This window comes from Rutidosis leptorrhynchoides, chromosome 4 (assembly GCF_046630445.1).
Source record: "Rutidosis leptorrhynchoides isolate AG116_Rl617_1_P2 chromosome 4, CSIRO_AGI_Rlap_v1, whole genome shotgun sequence".
In the NCBI taxonomy this organism is placed as follows: Eukaryota; Viridiplantae; Streptophyta; class Magnoliopsida; order Asterales; family Asteraceae; genus Rutidosis; species Rutidosis leptorrhynchoides.
This window is the reverse complement of record NC_092336.1, coordinates 467,419,748-467,436,732: the sequence shown is the minus strand read 5'-3', so window position 1 is coordinate 467,436,732 and position 16,985 is coordinate 467,419,748. Positions and strand designations below refer to the sequence as shown.

Below are 16,985 nucleotides of genomic sequence, written 5' to 3'. Positions count from 1 at the left end.
TTTTCCACAAGATCCTCCAAGCCTATGAACAACAGCTTTAACACTTGAAGCCGCTACAAGGACTAAAATTGCAATCCGAGCCCCGAATGGATGGATCAACATATGTCCTATTGCATACAAATAAATGAATAGGTAAATAACACATGTAGATCGAATATTAATAGAAATATAGGTATATTGTTACCTGTATATTGTTATTAAAAATATGAATGTATGCACACAATTCCATTGCTCGACTTCTAAATCAGCATCTGGTCCCGTTCACATATCTCTCCATATCCACCGAGTTACACAAGTAATTAAATCGACGAATGGGGTTGATTCTCATACTTGTATATGCTAACTGAAGCATCTCATATTTGTGTATGTGGCCCGATAATCTTCACCATAATGGTAGAAGGTAAATGATACAAATGAGAAGACGATGACCTGAGAAAAACCTAGGTGTTATGATGCAGAAGCTCAGAGTGATCTTTCAATTAGTGCTCGCGAGCCGAGACCCATGTGCACCATCGCTGGATTCTTCCTGCTTGAAACAACTTTCATATGTTGTACATGGTTGATAGTCTCCCTTTGTACATGGTTTATCTATATGTTGTTTTTCATATTTCATTACATGAAATATGAACAACAAATCTAACCCATGTTACATTTTCAATACCAGTTTCATACACAACGAATGTGTTGAGCATGATTATAAAACATGAATTCGTAGATAGCATGCATAAAAGGTAAACAAAAATTCAATTTATTTTCCACCCACAAAAGGCTAAGAGATCAAACAAATCCTAAATCAACCCACCTGATCGAGTATACGGGTCAAAATTAATTTAGAAAAGAAGTTGGTGTTACCGTCTGATAATGATCCATCGATGTCTTCGCAACTGTGATAACATAGAACCCATTTTTCATTACATCCCAACATATCACCTACAATCATTATAATAGTTACTCTTATCAAAAATAAAAAAGAACAAATAATTTTGTTGCACAACCAACTACTCTTATAAAATCATAGTCATTGATAAACCCTGTCATCGATTGATCGATAAACCATAGAAATTTCAGATACAATAATTTATAAATGTGCATTTAACCAGGTGTGAAATGTGAACGTGCTAAACAATTATACACAAACCCAATAACTTGGTTTCTTCTAAACATAAAACAAACCTGGTAATCTCAAGAAGTAGCAGCAAAGGTAATTTGTATACCCCATCAGCTGGAGGTAATACAACCTATTTGTATACACACAAGCCGTTAATAATTTAGCGATTTTGATATATAAAATTGAATCACCCTATACATTAACTTGACTTGGTATAAGAATTGATTGATACCTAAAAGATGTTCAAATTCGACCTGTTTATCATCAGGGATAGCAGCTCAATATCAATTAGGTAAAGTTTAAAAAAGAAGCATTCTGAGTCACATTAATTTTGAATAAACATTGAATGGATTAGAATGATACATATACTGTAATGAAAGAAGTGGCCATCAACATTTGAGACGTTGACTTTGAAGTGATTGGTCAACAGCTGCACTTTTGGACCATTGGTAGCTAACTGACGTTTAGCCATTTCACACGCATAACCTTCTTCTTTACTTGTTCGAGAGCTATAAAATCATAATGAATAAACAATTCAATTTTTAGCGGTAGCAGATTATTATTAATCGTTACAAACGGAAAACCCTAAATTCTAATGAAATTATACCTTGTAACCTGGATTCGTGTAAAACCATGATCTACCATACATCAAAGTTGCTAATAGACGGAAACAACACTTGCAAATAGACAGAAGTTGTTGGATCAACTGCCAAACTAAAAAAAAAAGATAAAAATCAGATAATAAAACATGTTATTATAAAAATTCAAAATTAAACCAAAAAACACCAATTGATGAACAAATATAACAGAATATAAACACCAACACCCTTAGTTCAAAACATAAAAGTAATCACTAATTACAAACAGAAAAATGAAAATCCAAACATACGATTACAAATTATTACGGAGTATAACGAATTCATAAAAAATAAACCGGAACTAAAAAATGGATATAATCATACCTATACTATATAAACATAAACATGGTACCTGTGATTTTGTCCATTGAAAGATTAATATGTTACTAAATTATGGTGCAAAACAGCAAAACCAAGAGATGAAGTAGACGAATTGGAACAGATAATTACCTGTCACCTGTGGTTGAATTTCGGCGCGAGCAAGAGAAGTAGATGAACATGGAATTATTTTTTGCTGTATGAATCTATCGCTGATGTAACTATACCTTAATTCACCACCAAATCCCACGACTGTACTGATGACGGTATCAACGAATTACTTAACGAATTACGTATGGAGAGCTAGGGTTGAAGGGTGTCAAATAAACTGACAATGTTTAAAACCCCTAATTTTCAAAGAAGCTCCGGTGTTTATTTTAATTTGAAGGGTATTATGGATAAATAACTTAGCTAATGTGATTTATTAGCTAATTTTTTTAGGGGATGATTAAGGACCGTTGGATCAAAGGGTATTATAATGTAATTTTCTAATCTAATGGTAATTAAGGGGGTTTTGAAAACATTTATTAGCTAATCGAGACTCTCTTTTAATGTATATAGTGATAATATAATAAATTAATTAATTAATTAAATTAATTAACAATTAAAATTAGTATTTAATTATAAATTTTTAAGATAACAACTCTAAAAATTATCATTAAAAAATTAGTACATACATTATTTTCGATGCAAAAAGATTAACTTGACATCAAGTTACTATGTTGTTGGTTGGTTTAGTGTATGGGTTGTGGCTCGTTAGGCTAGTGTGTTTGCTTGGTGTTGTTTTAGTAGTTGCTTCCTTGTGTTGGTTGTTTTATTTGTCTTGTTTTAAGTCGTTAAGTCATTAAGTTTAGTTGGTGTTTGTTTGATTGTTTCGGTTGGTGTCGGCTCGCCTCAAGATAGCCTTTGTTTGTTTGGTGCTTTGTCTAGTTCGTTTGTTTCTTTTAGGCGAGGCGGTGTCCAAATTGATTTGTGTATCTTGTTTTTGAAAGGTTGTTTCACTTTTTGTGAAACACCGACGTTCTATATATAGTTTATTGTTTTTTGTTAAAGAAACAAACAATATTTTCTTTTACAATTGAAATAACTAATCATCATCTAGAATTAACCAATAAAAAGTATAGCCATTTTTTACACAATTTATTTCCTAAAAATAACCCTAAGGTTGTGATTAGATTTTTTTTCATATTTTATTCATTACTTGGATACCCCGTCATATTGATAATTTGTCAAGCTCGTAGACACAGACACAATTCCCCTCCAAAAGACCCAAAATAATTTACAAATCCTCTAAGCCAATAAGACCATTTCCTGTGTTGAAGGGATTCATGTGAGTGTTGTATAGTTTGTAAGGAGAATTGTACTGATGTAACATATATGTGAGAACGATGTTTCTATAGTAGTGTTATGCGAAGTGTTGTGAAAAGATCTGTATGACTAAAAAAATGCATATGTCATGAAAAAGATGTGGTAATATGATTAGTAGTTGCGTAAAAAAATAAATACAATTAAATAAACAAAACTCAACCAATGCATAACTATAGTCCTTTATAATATTCGTTGAAAAAACCTATTCTCAGTTTTTTTTCTTCAATAACACGCCCCATAGGGAGTAGTGTCCATTTCCATGTAGGCTTCAACGCCCATATACACTACTCTAAGAAGTAGTCTAACTCGTACATGTTCTCTCTGTTGAAAAATCGTGTGTACTTTTAACAATTCAGATTAACGCAGCGGATAGTTAAAATAATAATCTTTTATTATTTCATAAAAACATTACAAGATTAAATATTCATATATTTAATGAAACATGCACACGATTAATTTATCCCAATGAGATCCAGTTACACCACTAATAATTGTCAAAATATAAATTCACAAGAAGAGTTAACGGTATACCTTTCTTGAAGAAACTGATGAACAGAGAGAAACCTACGATCAAAGGGTATGACCGTGTCTTTGGATAGTCTACTAAACTTTCAGACAATGCCAATGGATGCTAGTCCAAATTCGAGTAACGTATTATTAATATAATCATATATTATATTAATAAACACTAAATAAATAATAATACTCTTTATCGAAAAAGGTTTTAAGAAGATGATGATGGTTTTGATTTTCGTGTGACACAGAAAAGCAGATAACAATAGCAATCGACTTGTGTTTTTGGTGACTAACATATATAGACTTTTTGATTCCTTTTTTTTTTTTTTTTTGTCTTTTATATATCTCTAAGTCTAGCTATAAAATACGGAGTAATTATTTTTGAAGTTTTTATTCTATCTAACATTCTCCAACCACCATTCAAAGTCATTCTCCAACCACCATTCAAAATCCATTTTTCTTTTATTATATTTAATTATTAATTAATATTAATTAATCATCTAATTAATTGCAAGAAGCAATTAATTTATAATTTAAGTATTCAAATTTATTTCGTTACTCGGATAATATATATACATCATATATATATTTTATTTCACGTCTAGGTATGTATATGTGTGACCCCAAAGGCTCAAATGAATTTACTCATATAGTTATATGTTGTACCTTGCACATTAATCTTACAGACTCCCACTTGTGCATGGTACAACAACAAATAACTATACAAACAATGGATACCGTCTAGCAACAGGCCATTGTCCCTAAATTCATGTGAGGGTAGTTTCTCAAAACTGCATATAGTAAGTGTTAAATGTCATTTGTCCCTTTGTTTCAGATACTTTAGTTAAACTTGAGATATGGATCATCGGTCATTCTCATTTGTTTAACAATTTTGTTTCTCGATCTTAGAACTGAATTAGATCACCAAATTAATTAAGTATCATCTTAATTACATCTGGGTGCGGCCACATAGATGTCTTATTCATTCATTGAGGAGCTCAAAAAGTATCTAACTCCAAACATTTTAGAGGAACAAATCCTATATTGCATACAAATGTCTATCACGAGCTTTACATTATACTCAATCATGGCCTTTATAACAGCCTTATTCAGGACAGCGTTTAACCATATCAAAGTACAAGGCTACACTCATCAAGACGGGTGTGCATCTCAAGTTTAAGGACACAAAGACATAATCACTAAAAGATTCACTACTGACTACGATCCATGTAGTGACATCTCATGGTTGGGTCATTCCAATATTCATCATCAATGAATACATATGAATTTTGGTCTCAACAAGTTAACTATTCATCATCAATGAATATAACCAAAATTTCACATTAATCTTAATTCATGTTATTCCCATAACATGACCGATTATGGAGATTTTGAATAATCAACAATTATTCATGGATTAAACATGCTAATATAGAACACAGTGATATAAATGAAAACGATCATACCAACTATATATCAATTCATTAAGATAAAACTACTTAATGTTCCAAAAATATTCAAATACTAAATTACAAATTAAAAAGATCAGCAGCATAACGAAGTCCAATACTACTAGCATGATCATCATGCTTGTTGTGTGTCATGGGCTTCGTGAACGGATCAGCCACATTATCATCTGTATGAACCTTTAAGAATGCTAATATCATTCCTCTTAATGACTTAATGAATGTAGTCAAACTTTTGAAGAATGTGCCAGATACTTTTACGTACATGTGATTCTTTTAAAAGTATATTAACACTTGAACTATCACAGTACATATTATAGAAGATTAAATGTTGTGTACTACTCTGAGTATAACAACAAACTTCCTTATTCAGACAGCTTTCTGAGCAGCTTCTCAGTCAACAATGTATTTTGCTTTTGTTGTAGATTGTTCAATAGTGATCTGCCTAGAGCTCTTCCAATCAACTGTCTTGCCCATCATGACAAAGAAACAACGTGACTGAATCGAGAATCATCTTGATCAGTTTGGAAACTAGAATCAGTATAAAACTTAATACTTAACTCTTCTTCCAAACCACCGTAAACCAAGAACATATCTTTAGTTCTTCGCAAATACTTAAGAATGCTCTTAACAGTAATCCAATGTTCATCACCTGGATTCTGTTGATAATGACTCGTCAAACTTAAGGCTAACGAGACATCAGGTCTAGTACATAACATGACATACATAATGGATCCTATAGCCGAAGCATACGGAACACATTTCATTCATCTTATCTCATCGGGTGTGATAGGACTTTGAGACTTGCTCAAGGTTATGCCCCTTTGCATGGGCAATGCTCCGTGCTTGGAGTTTTGCATGTTAAATCTTCGTAAGATTTTGTCAATGTATGTACTTTGACTCAAACCAATAAGCCTTTTGGATCTATTTCTATAGATCCTGGTTCCTAGAATATACTTAGCTTGTGACGACCCGGGAATTTCCGACCAAATTTAAACTTTAATCTTCATATTATTCCGACACGATAAGCAAAGTTTGTTAAGTTAAATTTCAAACATTTTAAACTATGTTCATACATTCATTTAACCTCGACCAAATTCCAGTGATTCGCGAACCATTAAATGAACGTAAATGATTATATATGAATATGTGTATATATTATAACTTGAAAACGTTACGCGTTAAATTACTTTCCTAAGCGAAATAAAAATAAAATTTGAAATATAAATAGTTTTGAAAAACCAGATGTTAGATTATTAAATAAAGATTTTGAATACAAACCTATATTTCCAAATATATATATATATATAACTTAGTCATAAACGTCCTGATTTAAAATAAAATATTTTGACAAACAACGAGCCACTGGTTTATAGAAGCAAATGACCACAACGTTCAATTTTATAAAGTTACATTTTTATAAGGTAATTTATTGATGAGTAAGTTAATTTATTTATAAGGGTACACGTCGCGTAATGTAAAAGGCTAGTTTTCTAATCATACGAAAGTGCGCTCAAAAAACCGAAAGTGGTACATGAGTCGAGTGACAACGTACGAGTCAGTTTTGTAAAAATTATATTTTTATCATTAACGTAAATATAATATAATATTTAATTAATTCTAAAGATTAAATATATTATATATTAAATAATATATAAATAAATCTAATACGTACTATATGTAAATAATAGTGTGTCGGCAGCTTTGGTTGGTCAATTGTGAGCTGGATCCCCATTTTTTATGCGATTGCATGAATTAAACAAAGAGACTCCATGTCAAAATGTTGCACACATTTATAAATAGAACGGGTTCTTTACTCATACACACACACATAACACTGATGTATTACTCCCTCTCTTATTATTATTATTATTATTATTAATCATATAATTATTATTAGTAATATTAGGAGTAATTATTATTAGTATTATACATAAAATACTACGACGAGGTTATGGGCAAATTATTTCAAATATGTTTTTCGAGTAGGGTAGGGCTAAGGAAATTATGGGTTATAGCTATGGAGGTGATGGGTATGGTTCATGGGTATGCTCATGAGGTCAATTTAGTGTTTATTATCTCCGTTGCATCTACGCACCTTTCCTGCAATATTGAATCTCAATATTGATACGTTCGGGAATCCGAGGCCAACTTTGCACTTGTTCAATGACGTTATATGTATTTTTTTACTACGAAATACAGTATGGTGAGTTTCATTTGTGAAACGTCCGCGACTAATCCTCCCGGACGAAGTCTTCAACAGTTGGTTCCATTGCGATGATCGACTCCAAGTGATATTCTTAATTTGAGCTAATGCACAGCGGAAGACTTAATTCGTACCTGAGAATAATATGCTTTAAAATGTCAACATAAAGTTGGTGAGATATATAGGTTTGATGCTAGCAGCGTAATAACTATGGACCACAAGATTTCATATGTAAACATTTTAATAAAAATATTCTAAGTGGTTGAGCACTTGGTAACCATACTTAACATTTAATCACGTCGCATATTCCCTTTATTATGAAATCTTACTACACTGTACCAAGTATAGTCACGAAACGAAGTACTGTGCAACCGTTAAATACTGATCGTCCAGTCCGGTTGGGGTTGTCAGGCCCGATAGATCTATCAACAGGATTCGCGTTTACAATACCGCTGTAAATATTAGTTACCAAGCTACAGGGAAGTATGCCAGTGGTACAACTCAACGTAGAATATATTTTTCAGTTACTTGTGTCCATATCGTAAAACATAAAATACATGTATTCTCATCCCGAAATATTTAGAGTTTAAAAGTGGGACTATATACTCACCTAATGTATTTTGTAGTAAAAATACATATAACACCATTGATCAATTATAAGGTTGGCCTCGGATTCACGAACCTATATTATTTGTATATATATTAAAACATATATTCGTAATCAAACCAATTTATATATTATTATTAGTGACGTAATTTAATAAGTTATAAGTATTATTAATTATTTATATATTTTCATTTTATATATTGTGAAATTATTAATATAGTTATGTAATTTAATTATATTTTTATATAAAGATTAATTATTTGTTAAATCAATAATTGTAATAATACTAGGTTAAGGATAATAATAATAATGGTAGTAATAATAGTGATAATAATATCAAAAATGTTAATTTTTAAAATGATACTTTTAATAAAGTTAATAACTTTAATAATAGTGTTAATTTTTACTAAAATTGAAGTTTTTAATAATAATGATAAAAACTAATAATAAGGTTAGTACTAATAATATTAATCATGTTAATATAATAATAATAATAATAATAATAATAATAATAATAATAATAATAATAATAATAATAATAATAATAATAATAATAATAATAATAATAATAATAATAATAATAATGAAATTAAGAAACTACCTCAAAAGCTTGTTCTAAAAAGAAATGTCCCAGAAGGGACTCGAACTCACGACCTCTTGAAACCCACAAACACTCCAAACCATTACACTATCCATTCATTTCTGATTTTTAACACAACCTACTTATATTTAACCTGAATATGTCGGTTTCCCTTTTCTTTCCAAACTACTCGATCTCTATTCTTATCTTCCCCACTCTTCATCTTAATTACTCCCTCTTATCATCATCTTTCTCTAATCTTGTCATCATTATTGATCATTGCAACCTCACTTAAACTAATCGTCATATTAAACGTTATCTTTATCATCATACGGATCATTTATTTAATTTTTATCATCATATTCATCGTACTAACCATCATCATCTTAATTTTCATCTCGATCACCATTATTACTAACGATCGAAACAATTTCCACTCGAGCACATGTGTGCATACTATATCTTATCTATAATTTACTAACGAGAAAAAGGAGTCTCATTAATTAAATTAACACAAGTTGGCCCACCACAAAGCTAATACATGTCACGATCCAAAAAAAAAATATGGCCCAACAATTAAATGCTGTAACCATTTACGATCCCTTTTTATTTTGGATATTAGGTTTGTCGGCCACCAAGATAAATAAAAAAAAACGTGGAATCCTCCCAATTATTATCGTGCCTGTCATCGTTTCTCATTATATATCCCATCATCGTTAATCGGTATTTATCAGAATGAGAAACACAAAACCACAACTGCCACTTCAGTTTAATGGTGTGTATGGTGTTCGAACTGTAAACAGGAAGAATCAACAGCAGTATCGTCTAATGATAATGGTTCGATGGGTGTTTAATTTAATGGGTGTCTAACTGAATCAGAAGTAGGAAATAAGAAGTGTTGCAGTAGAAGTTCGTGATGGGGCTGGTAACAGGATATGCAACAGCAATAAAAGGGTTTCAATGGTGTCGATATTGACCTGAACAGAAGACCACGAACACAGCAATAAATATGAGGGTTTGATGACGGTTTTGGTTGCTAATTGATTACAAAAATAAAACAGTAACAGCAAGAATAATTGCAATTACGATGGTGGTTGTTTCGGTGGTTACATGGTTGTTTAATGGTGACGGGTTTGTGGTGATAAGCGACGGTTTGTATTAGAAAACAGAAGTAGCAGCATGATGTAGCAGGTTGCAGATAGTAGTGGTTCGAGACAGTGAGTATAAGTGGTGTTGGGTTGATGATGGACATGGTGGTTTTCGGTTCTGCGTTGACAACACAACATAAATAGAGGGAAGCTAGCAGCTGCAGTTGATGGCATATGATGGTGAGCTTTGGTGGTGATTTACGGTTATTATGGTGGAGATTGATGATGGCTCAAAGTGGTGGTGTCGTGGTGATCTTTGGGTGTTGGTTTCGGTATTTGCTTCGAACAGAATACAAGAAAACAAGAGAGTTTTAGTGTTGGTTAATGGTGATCATTCAATGATATGGGTTCGTGTCAATGGTGATTGTTTGATAATGGTGATTGATGAGTAATGGTTGTGAATCACACAGAAGCAGAAATAAGTGAAATAGAAACAGATTACGGTGATTTGAGGTGATGATTGGCAACGGTTGATACAAAAACAAGAAAACAGAGATGTCGAGCTGCTTAAACTTAGTTTCTATTTTTCCCTCTCTTTCAATTCAGTATGTGATATAAAGAAGGCCTTTAAATAATTGAAGAAGTATACTGGTTACTCACGGATTGGATTTCTATACTAGTATTGACAAAAGGGGTTAAATCAGGAGATAAAAATAATTGGAAGCAGACAAAAAAAAATATCTATATCAGATAGTGATTAAATGGCATCCAATAAATATATCTATATGTATATATTCGGTATAATTAATCTTATAATTTATAAATATAACTATAATATTAATACTCTCAATGTTATAATTAATAATGAAAATAATAATGTTTTTGATAATAATAATTATTAATAATAACACTAATTTTGATATTAATAATATCAATATTAATGATAATAATAATAAGTGATACTTTTAATAAAAATAACAATACTTAATATAATTTTAGTAGAAATAACACTTTTGTTAATTATGATAATGATAAAAATAAAAATAATTTGATATTAATATAAATGTTAATGATATATATATATATATATATATATATATATATATATATATATATATATATATATATATATATATATATATATATATATATATATATATATATATATATATATATCAATTGTTTTCAATCTTGTAGTTTAATGTAATATCATTTATTATTTATGTGGTAATATATTATATGTTATCATTTAGTGATTAACTAATATATATTATATATTTAACAGACATAATAAATTTATAATAGCATATATCTATTTATTTACAAATTTACTTATACACACTTGTTCGTGAATCGTCAGACATAATCAAAGGATAATTGATTATCCAAATATAGATTTCAAATTTTCTAGACTCAACATTAGGGTTTTTGCTTATCGTGTCGGAAACATTTAGAGATTAGGGTTTAAATTTGGTCGGAAATTTCCGGGTCGTTACAGTACCCACCCGTTAAAGAAATTTCGTCCTCGAAATTTGGTAGAGGTTGTCATAAATAACAATAAAGAATATTTTCATGACAAATATGAGGTAATAATAAAGTTTTATCATTATTGGAAGATATAGATAAAACGATTCGATCATGTGAAGCGTACGAGTGAAGCTATCACAAAAGAGTGAAATGGGTAAATATGAGATTGTTTTAACCGACGACGTAGTTATGATTGATTTCTGGAATTTACTGAAAGAAAATCTTCGTAATAGAATCTAGTTCTGCGATGTTTTAGAAAAATCAGGATCTTCTTTGATTTAATGCGGCTTTCTGTTTCGATTTCTCTGTCGGATATTTCACTATAAATTTACCCCTTCGTTTCCTTATTTTCCCACAACTTATATCTTCTACTCCTTCTCCTTAATTACTACTTTAAGACATTCGCCAATATACTCCATCCTATTCTGATCCTTGATATACTCTTAATTTTCATATCTTTCATTCTTCCCTTTCATCTACTATCAGAAGAATCTATTTACTTCTACTATACTTTTGTGTTTATAGTGGTTCCAGTTCTCCCGTGTCTCTATATTGCTATCTGCCTCGATATACACGGTTTGAAATTTCGGGGTTATTATCGGGCTTTATATTCTTCATTATTTTTCGGAACTTCATGATTTCATTTTCTATTCCCGACTTTGAGTCAAGCGAGTAATGGTCCGGAATTCATAGGTATGAGATTCGGAATGAACATAGCTAATGTTCTCAGAAAGAAATGGTAACGACACGATTTTGATTTGTCAAATTACCAGAATATCTTGGAAAATACCGAATCATCAAGAGAATATTTTCTTGATATGTTTAAAGATTGGATAGAATGTAAGAGCCGTGTAACATGGCATATGATGATGGTACTGTAAATCATCACATTCCATTAGAAACTTAACATGACTTACTGTAATATAATGAAGTTGATCAAGTTTCATTATATTATACTAATTCATGCATCAGTTTCCAACACTTCCTTCTTTTATCATCAACTTTTGGTCGTTAAGACTATCTACGACATGCTGCTTCGTCAGCATTTTCAAAGTTAACGGATCTGGGTCATCGGTTATCAAACCGAGATGGTTTCAAGAGAATTGTGTTTTTAGATGATTAAACGTTGATGGTAGTATGGTGGAATATAAAAGGTTCTCCGGTAACGACGGCGAAAGGATATCGTATATATATCGAGATTATAATAAGGCTAGTCTTTCTGAGAATTCGAAATGGAGCTGTAACAAAATTGGTTACTTTGAAAAGAAATTGTAAAGTTGTTTTTGCTAATGAATGATAAGGAATTCGACGCGGATACGTTTTAACTATATCTTCTGTTTCGTAAGTTTTTCAGGTGCATAACTGTATGCATAAATCTTTCTTCCGTCGACGAGGTGCGGCTGGTTCAACTTCTCGATTGAGGTGTTTTTTTTTTAAGAATCATGATAGGTTCGAACGCAGATTGGAATCGTCGAGATACAAATGAGGTTTTAAGATGAAATCAAGTGGCAAGCTTGAAGATTTATTTAGTTTCATATGTTATAACCAATATTTTAATTTAATTCATTTTAATTGTCCAAAGTTAGCAGTCCAATAGTCCGATGGTTCAATGATTCATATATAATTTAATATATAATATTCGAATTAAATAATACATATCGTGACCCGTGTACCGGTCTCGGTGTCGATCACAACTCAAAGTATGTATATATTTTGGAATCAACTCCGACCCTGTATAGCCAACTCCCACCTTCACATATAGAGTGTCTACGGTTGTTCCGAAATATATATATAGATGGGTCGATATGATAAGTCGAAACCTTGCATACGTGTCCCGTTATTTAAAGTGCGTAAAAGTAAATAACAGAAATTAAATGACGATAAATAAAATTGCGAGAATGTAAATTGCGATAAATTAAATGTTAATCAGTTAGCTGGGAACAGTTAGCCGGAACAGTTAGCGTGTAATCTTAACCAAATTTCAATTAGTTAATTCGTCTGTTTCTAACACTTTTTATTTTGTCCAATGTTTTTCTTCGTTATGCCACTTGTTGGATTCTGATAGGTCAAAATCTAAATATGAAATCTGAACAGAAATGATTATTTATGGTGAACGGATACGTATATCGATGGTTGTAAATGACCGTTGAATCAGATTCGAAGAATGTACAGTGTAACTTATTAATGTGAATTCTAAATATTCCTCGGGTGCTACCCACCCGTTAAAATATTTTTATCATTAACAGTTTGTACAAAAGAATTTTTAATTACAATCTTTATGGAAATATACTTGCATATATATTTTCATCAGATGTAATCATTGATTTAATGAGTCAATAAGATATTATACTCATTTGATTTATTGGTAGCACTTGATTACATGATCTCTAAAACATTAGAGATTACATAATTGCCATGTCGAACAAGGATAAATGAGGTAGAACGATACGTAAAGCGAAGATAATCGATGTAGAACGATATGTAGAACGAAGATAAAGTAGATAGAACGATACGTAAAACGATGATTAGGTTCGAGGTACAGAATGAGATGTTGAGGCAGGTGATGTTGAAACTTGGGTTGTTGGTGGTACTGGTGTTGATGTTGGTGCCGGTGATGTTGCTGGAGCTGTTAAGTTTTGCACCATATTCTCCAAAACTACTACTCGAGCACGAAGTTCGTTGACTTCTTCTACTAACCCTGGCCGGTTATTAGTGTGAAATGGAGGTTGGATATCTTTTCTAGTTCCGTTAATGGTAGCCTCAAGACGAAAAATTCTTGCAACGAGGGTATAAACAGTATTGCGAACAGGCTCGCCGGTGAGCGGGTCGAGTACTCCGACATTAGGCGGTAGATTCGGCTCATGATATGGAGTACCTTCTTCATTTCTCCATAGAGTAAGTATTTCGCGAACCCATCCCCACTTTCTAAAGAAATCATGGTAGTTGATCGGTTGGTGAGCTCCCGTCACACTATCTTCGGAGTCAGAGGAACTTTGTCGATTCGTGGAGGCCATCGTACGCGATCACAGAAAGATTTTTGGTGGTATGAAAAGCTTAGTGAGAGCAATGAGAGTTGGATGGTATACTTAATGCATAATATGCATAAATATATATAGTACCAGGATCCCTTATATTACGGAGAAATTTACGGAAAATATTAGGCAAAGTTTACCGTAATAGATACGCTAGGATATGAATTTGTCTATACACTATCAATGCAGTAAATGCAATAAGACGTGTCTAGACTTAAGCAGGCAATTCCTAAAGATGATAAGCAGATAATTTCCGACTAGGAATGATAAGCAAAACTTTTTATTATGCAGACACGGTCAAAGTCCAGACTTATTAATGTATCCTAACAATTACCAGTTAGACACACTAATGCAAGGCCTGGTTCACTAAGACCACCGCTCTGATACCAACTGAAACGTCCGCGACTAATCCTCCCGGACGAAGTCTTCAACAGTTGGTTCCATTGCGATGATCGACTCCAAGTGATATTCTTAATTTGAGCTAATGCACAGCGGAAGACTTAATTCGTACCTGAGAATAATATGCTTTAAAATGTCAACATAAAGTTGGTGAGATATATAGGTTTGATGCTAGCAGCGTAATAACTATGGACCACAAGATTTCATATGTAAACATTTTAATAAAAATATTCTAAGTGGTTGAGCACTTGGTAACCATACTTAACATTTAATCACGTCGCATATTCCCTTTATTATGAAATCTTACTACACTGTACCAAGTATAGTCACGAAATGAAGTACTGTGCAACCGTTGAATACTGGTCGTCCAGTCCGGTTGGGGTTGTCAGGCCCGATAGATCTATCAACAGGATTCGCATTTACAATACCGCTGTAAATATTAGTTACCAAGCTACAGGGAAGTATGCCAGTGGTACAACTCAACGTAGAATATATTTTTCAGTTACTTGTGTCCATATCGTAAAACATAAAATACATGTATTCTCATCCCGAAATATTTAGAGTTTAAAAGTGGGACTATATACTCACCTAATGTATTTTGTAGTAAAAATACATATAACACCATTGATCAATTATAAGGTTGGCCTCGGATTCACGAACCTATATTATTTGTATATATATTAAAACATATATTCGTAATCAAACCAATTTATATATTATTATTAGTGACGTAATTTAATAAGTTATAAGTATTATTAATTATTTATATATTTTCATTTTATATAATGTGAAATTATTAATATAGTTATGTAATTTAATTATATTTTTATATAAAGATTAATTATTTGTTAAATCAATAATTGTAATAATACTAGGTTAAGGATAATAATAATAATGGTAGTAATAATAGTGATAATAATATCAAAAATGTTAATTTTTAAAATGATACTTTTAATAAAGTTAATAACTTTAATAATAGTGTTAATTTTTACTAAAATTGAAGTTTTTAATAATAATGATAAAAACTAATGATAAGGTTAGTACTAATAATATTAATCATGTTAATATAATAATAATAATAATAATAATAATAATAATAATAATAATAATAATAATAATGAAATTAAGAAACTACCTCAAAAGCTTGTTCTAAAAAGAAATGTCCCAGAAGGGACTCGAACTCACGACCTCTTGAAACCCACAAACACTCCAAACCATTACACTATCCATTCATTTCTGATTTTTAACACAACCTACTTATATTTAACCTGAATATGTCGGTTTCCCTTTTCTTTCCAAACTACTCGATCTCTATTCTTATCTTCCCCACTCTTCATCTTAATTACTCCCTCTTATCATCATCTTTCTCTAATCTTGTCATCATTATTGATCATTGCAACCTCACTTAAACTAATCGTCATATTAAACGTTATCTTTATCATCATACGGATCATTTATTTAATTTTTATCATCATATTCATCGTACTAACCATCATCATCTTAATTTTCATCTCGATCACCATTATTACTAACGATCGAAACAATTTCCACTCGAGCACATGTGTGCATACTATATCTTATCTATAATTTACTAACGAGAAAAAGGAGTCTCATTAATTAAATTAACACAAGTCGGCCCACCACAAAGCTAATACATGTCACGATCCAAAAAAAAAATATGGCCCAACAATTAAATGCTGTAACCATTTACGATCCCTTTTTCTTTTGGATATTAGGTTTGTCGGCCACCAAGATAAATAAAAAAAAACGTGGAATCCTCCCAATTATTATCGTGCCTGTCATCGTTTCTCATTATATATCCCATCATCGTTAATCGGTATTTATCAGAATGAGAAACACAAAACCACAACTGCCACTTCAGTTTAATGGTGTGTATGGTGTTCGAACTGTAAACAGGAAGAATCAACAGCAGTATCGTCTAATGATAATTGTTCGATGGGTGTTTAATTTAATGGGTGTCTAACTGAATCAGAAGTAGGAAATAAGAAGTGTTGCAGTAGAAGTTCGTGATAGGGCTGGTAACAGGATATGCAACAGCAATAAAAGGGTTTCAATGGTGTCGATATTGACCTGAACAGAAGACCACGAACACAGCAATAAATATGAGGGTT

The 16,985-nt window shown here is 31.5% G+C and overlaps 1 long non-coding RNA gene across 4 annotated transcripts; it reads right to left on the bottom strand.

Annotated features, from left to right (window-relative positions):
• Window positions 1–221: 221 nt before the first annotated feature.
• LOC139844735 (uncharacterized) lies at window positions 222–2,387 on the bottom strand. Of its 4 annotated transcripts, none has more exons than XR_011758084.1 (5): window positions 2,197–2,387; window positions 1,716–1,822; window positions 1,174–1,617; window positions 853–930; window positions 222–429 (listed from the first exon to the last, which is right to left on the bottom strand). It is a non-coding gene; the product is annotated as an uncharacterized lncRNA (long non-coding RNA). The 4 variants fall into 4 exon arrangements; XR_011758083.1 differs by lacking the exon at window positions 222–429 and adding an exon at window positions 2,071–2,098 and having other exon boundaries at window positions 735–930; XR_011758085.1 differs by lacking the exon at window positions 222–429 and having other exon boundaries at window positions 735–930; window positions 1,174–1,238; window positions 1,341–1,617.
• Window positions 2,388–16,985: the final 14,598 nt, after the last annotated feature.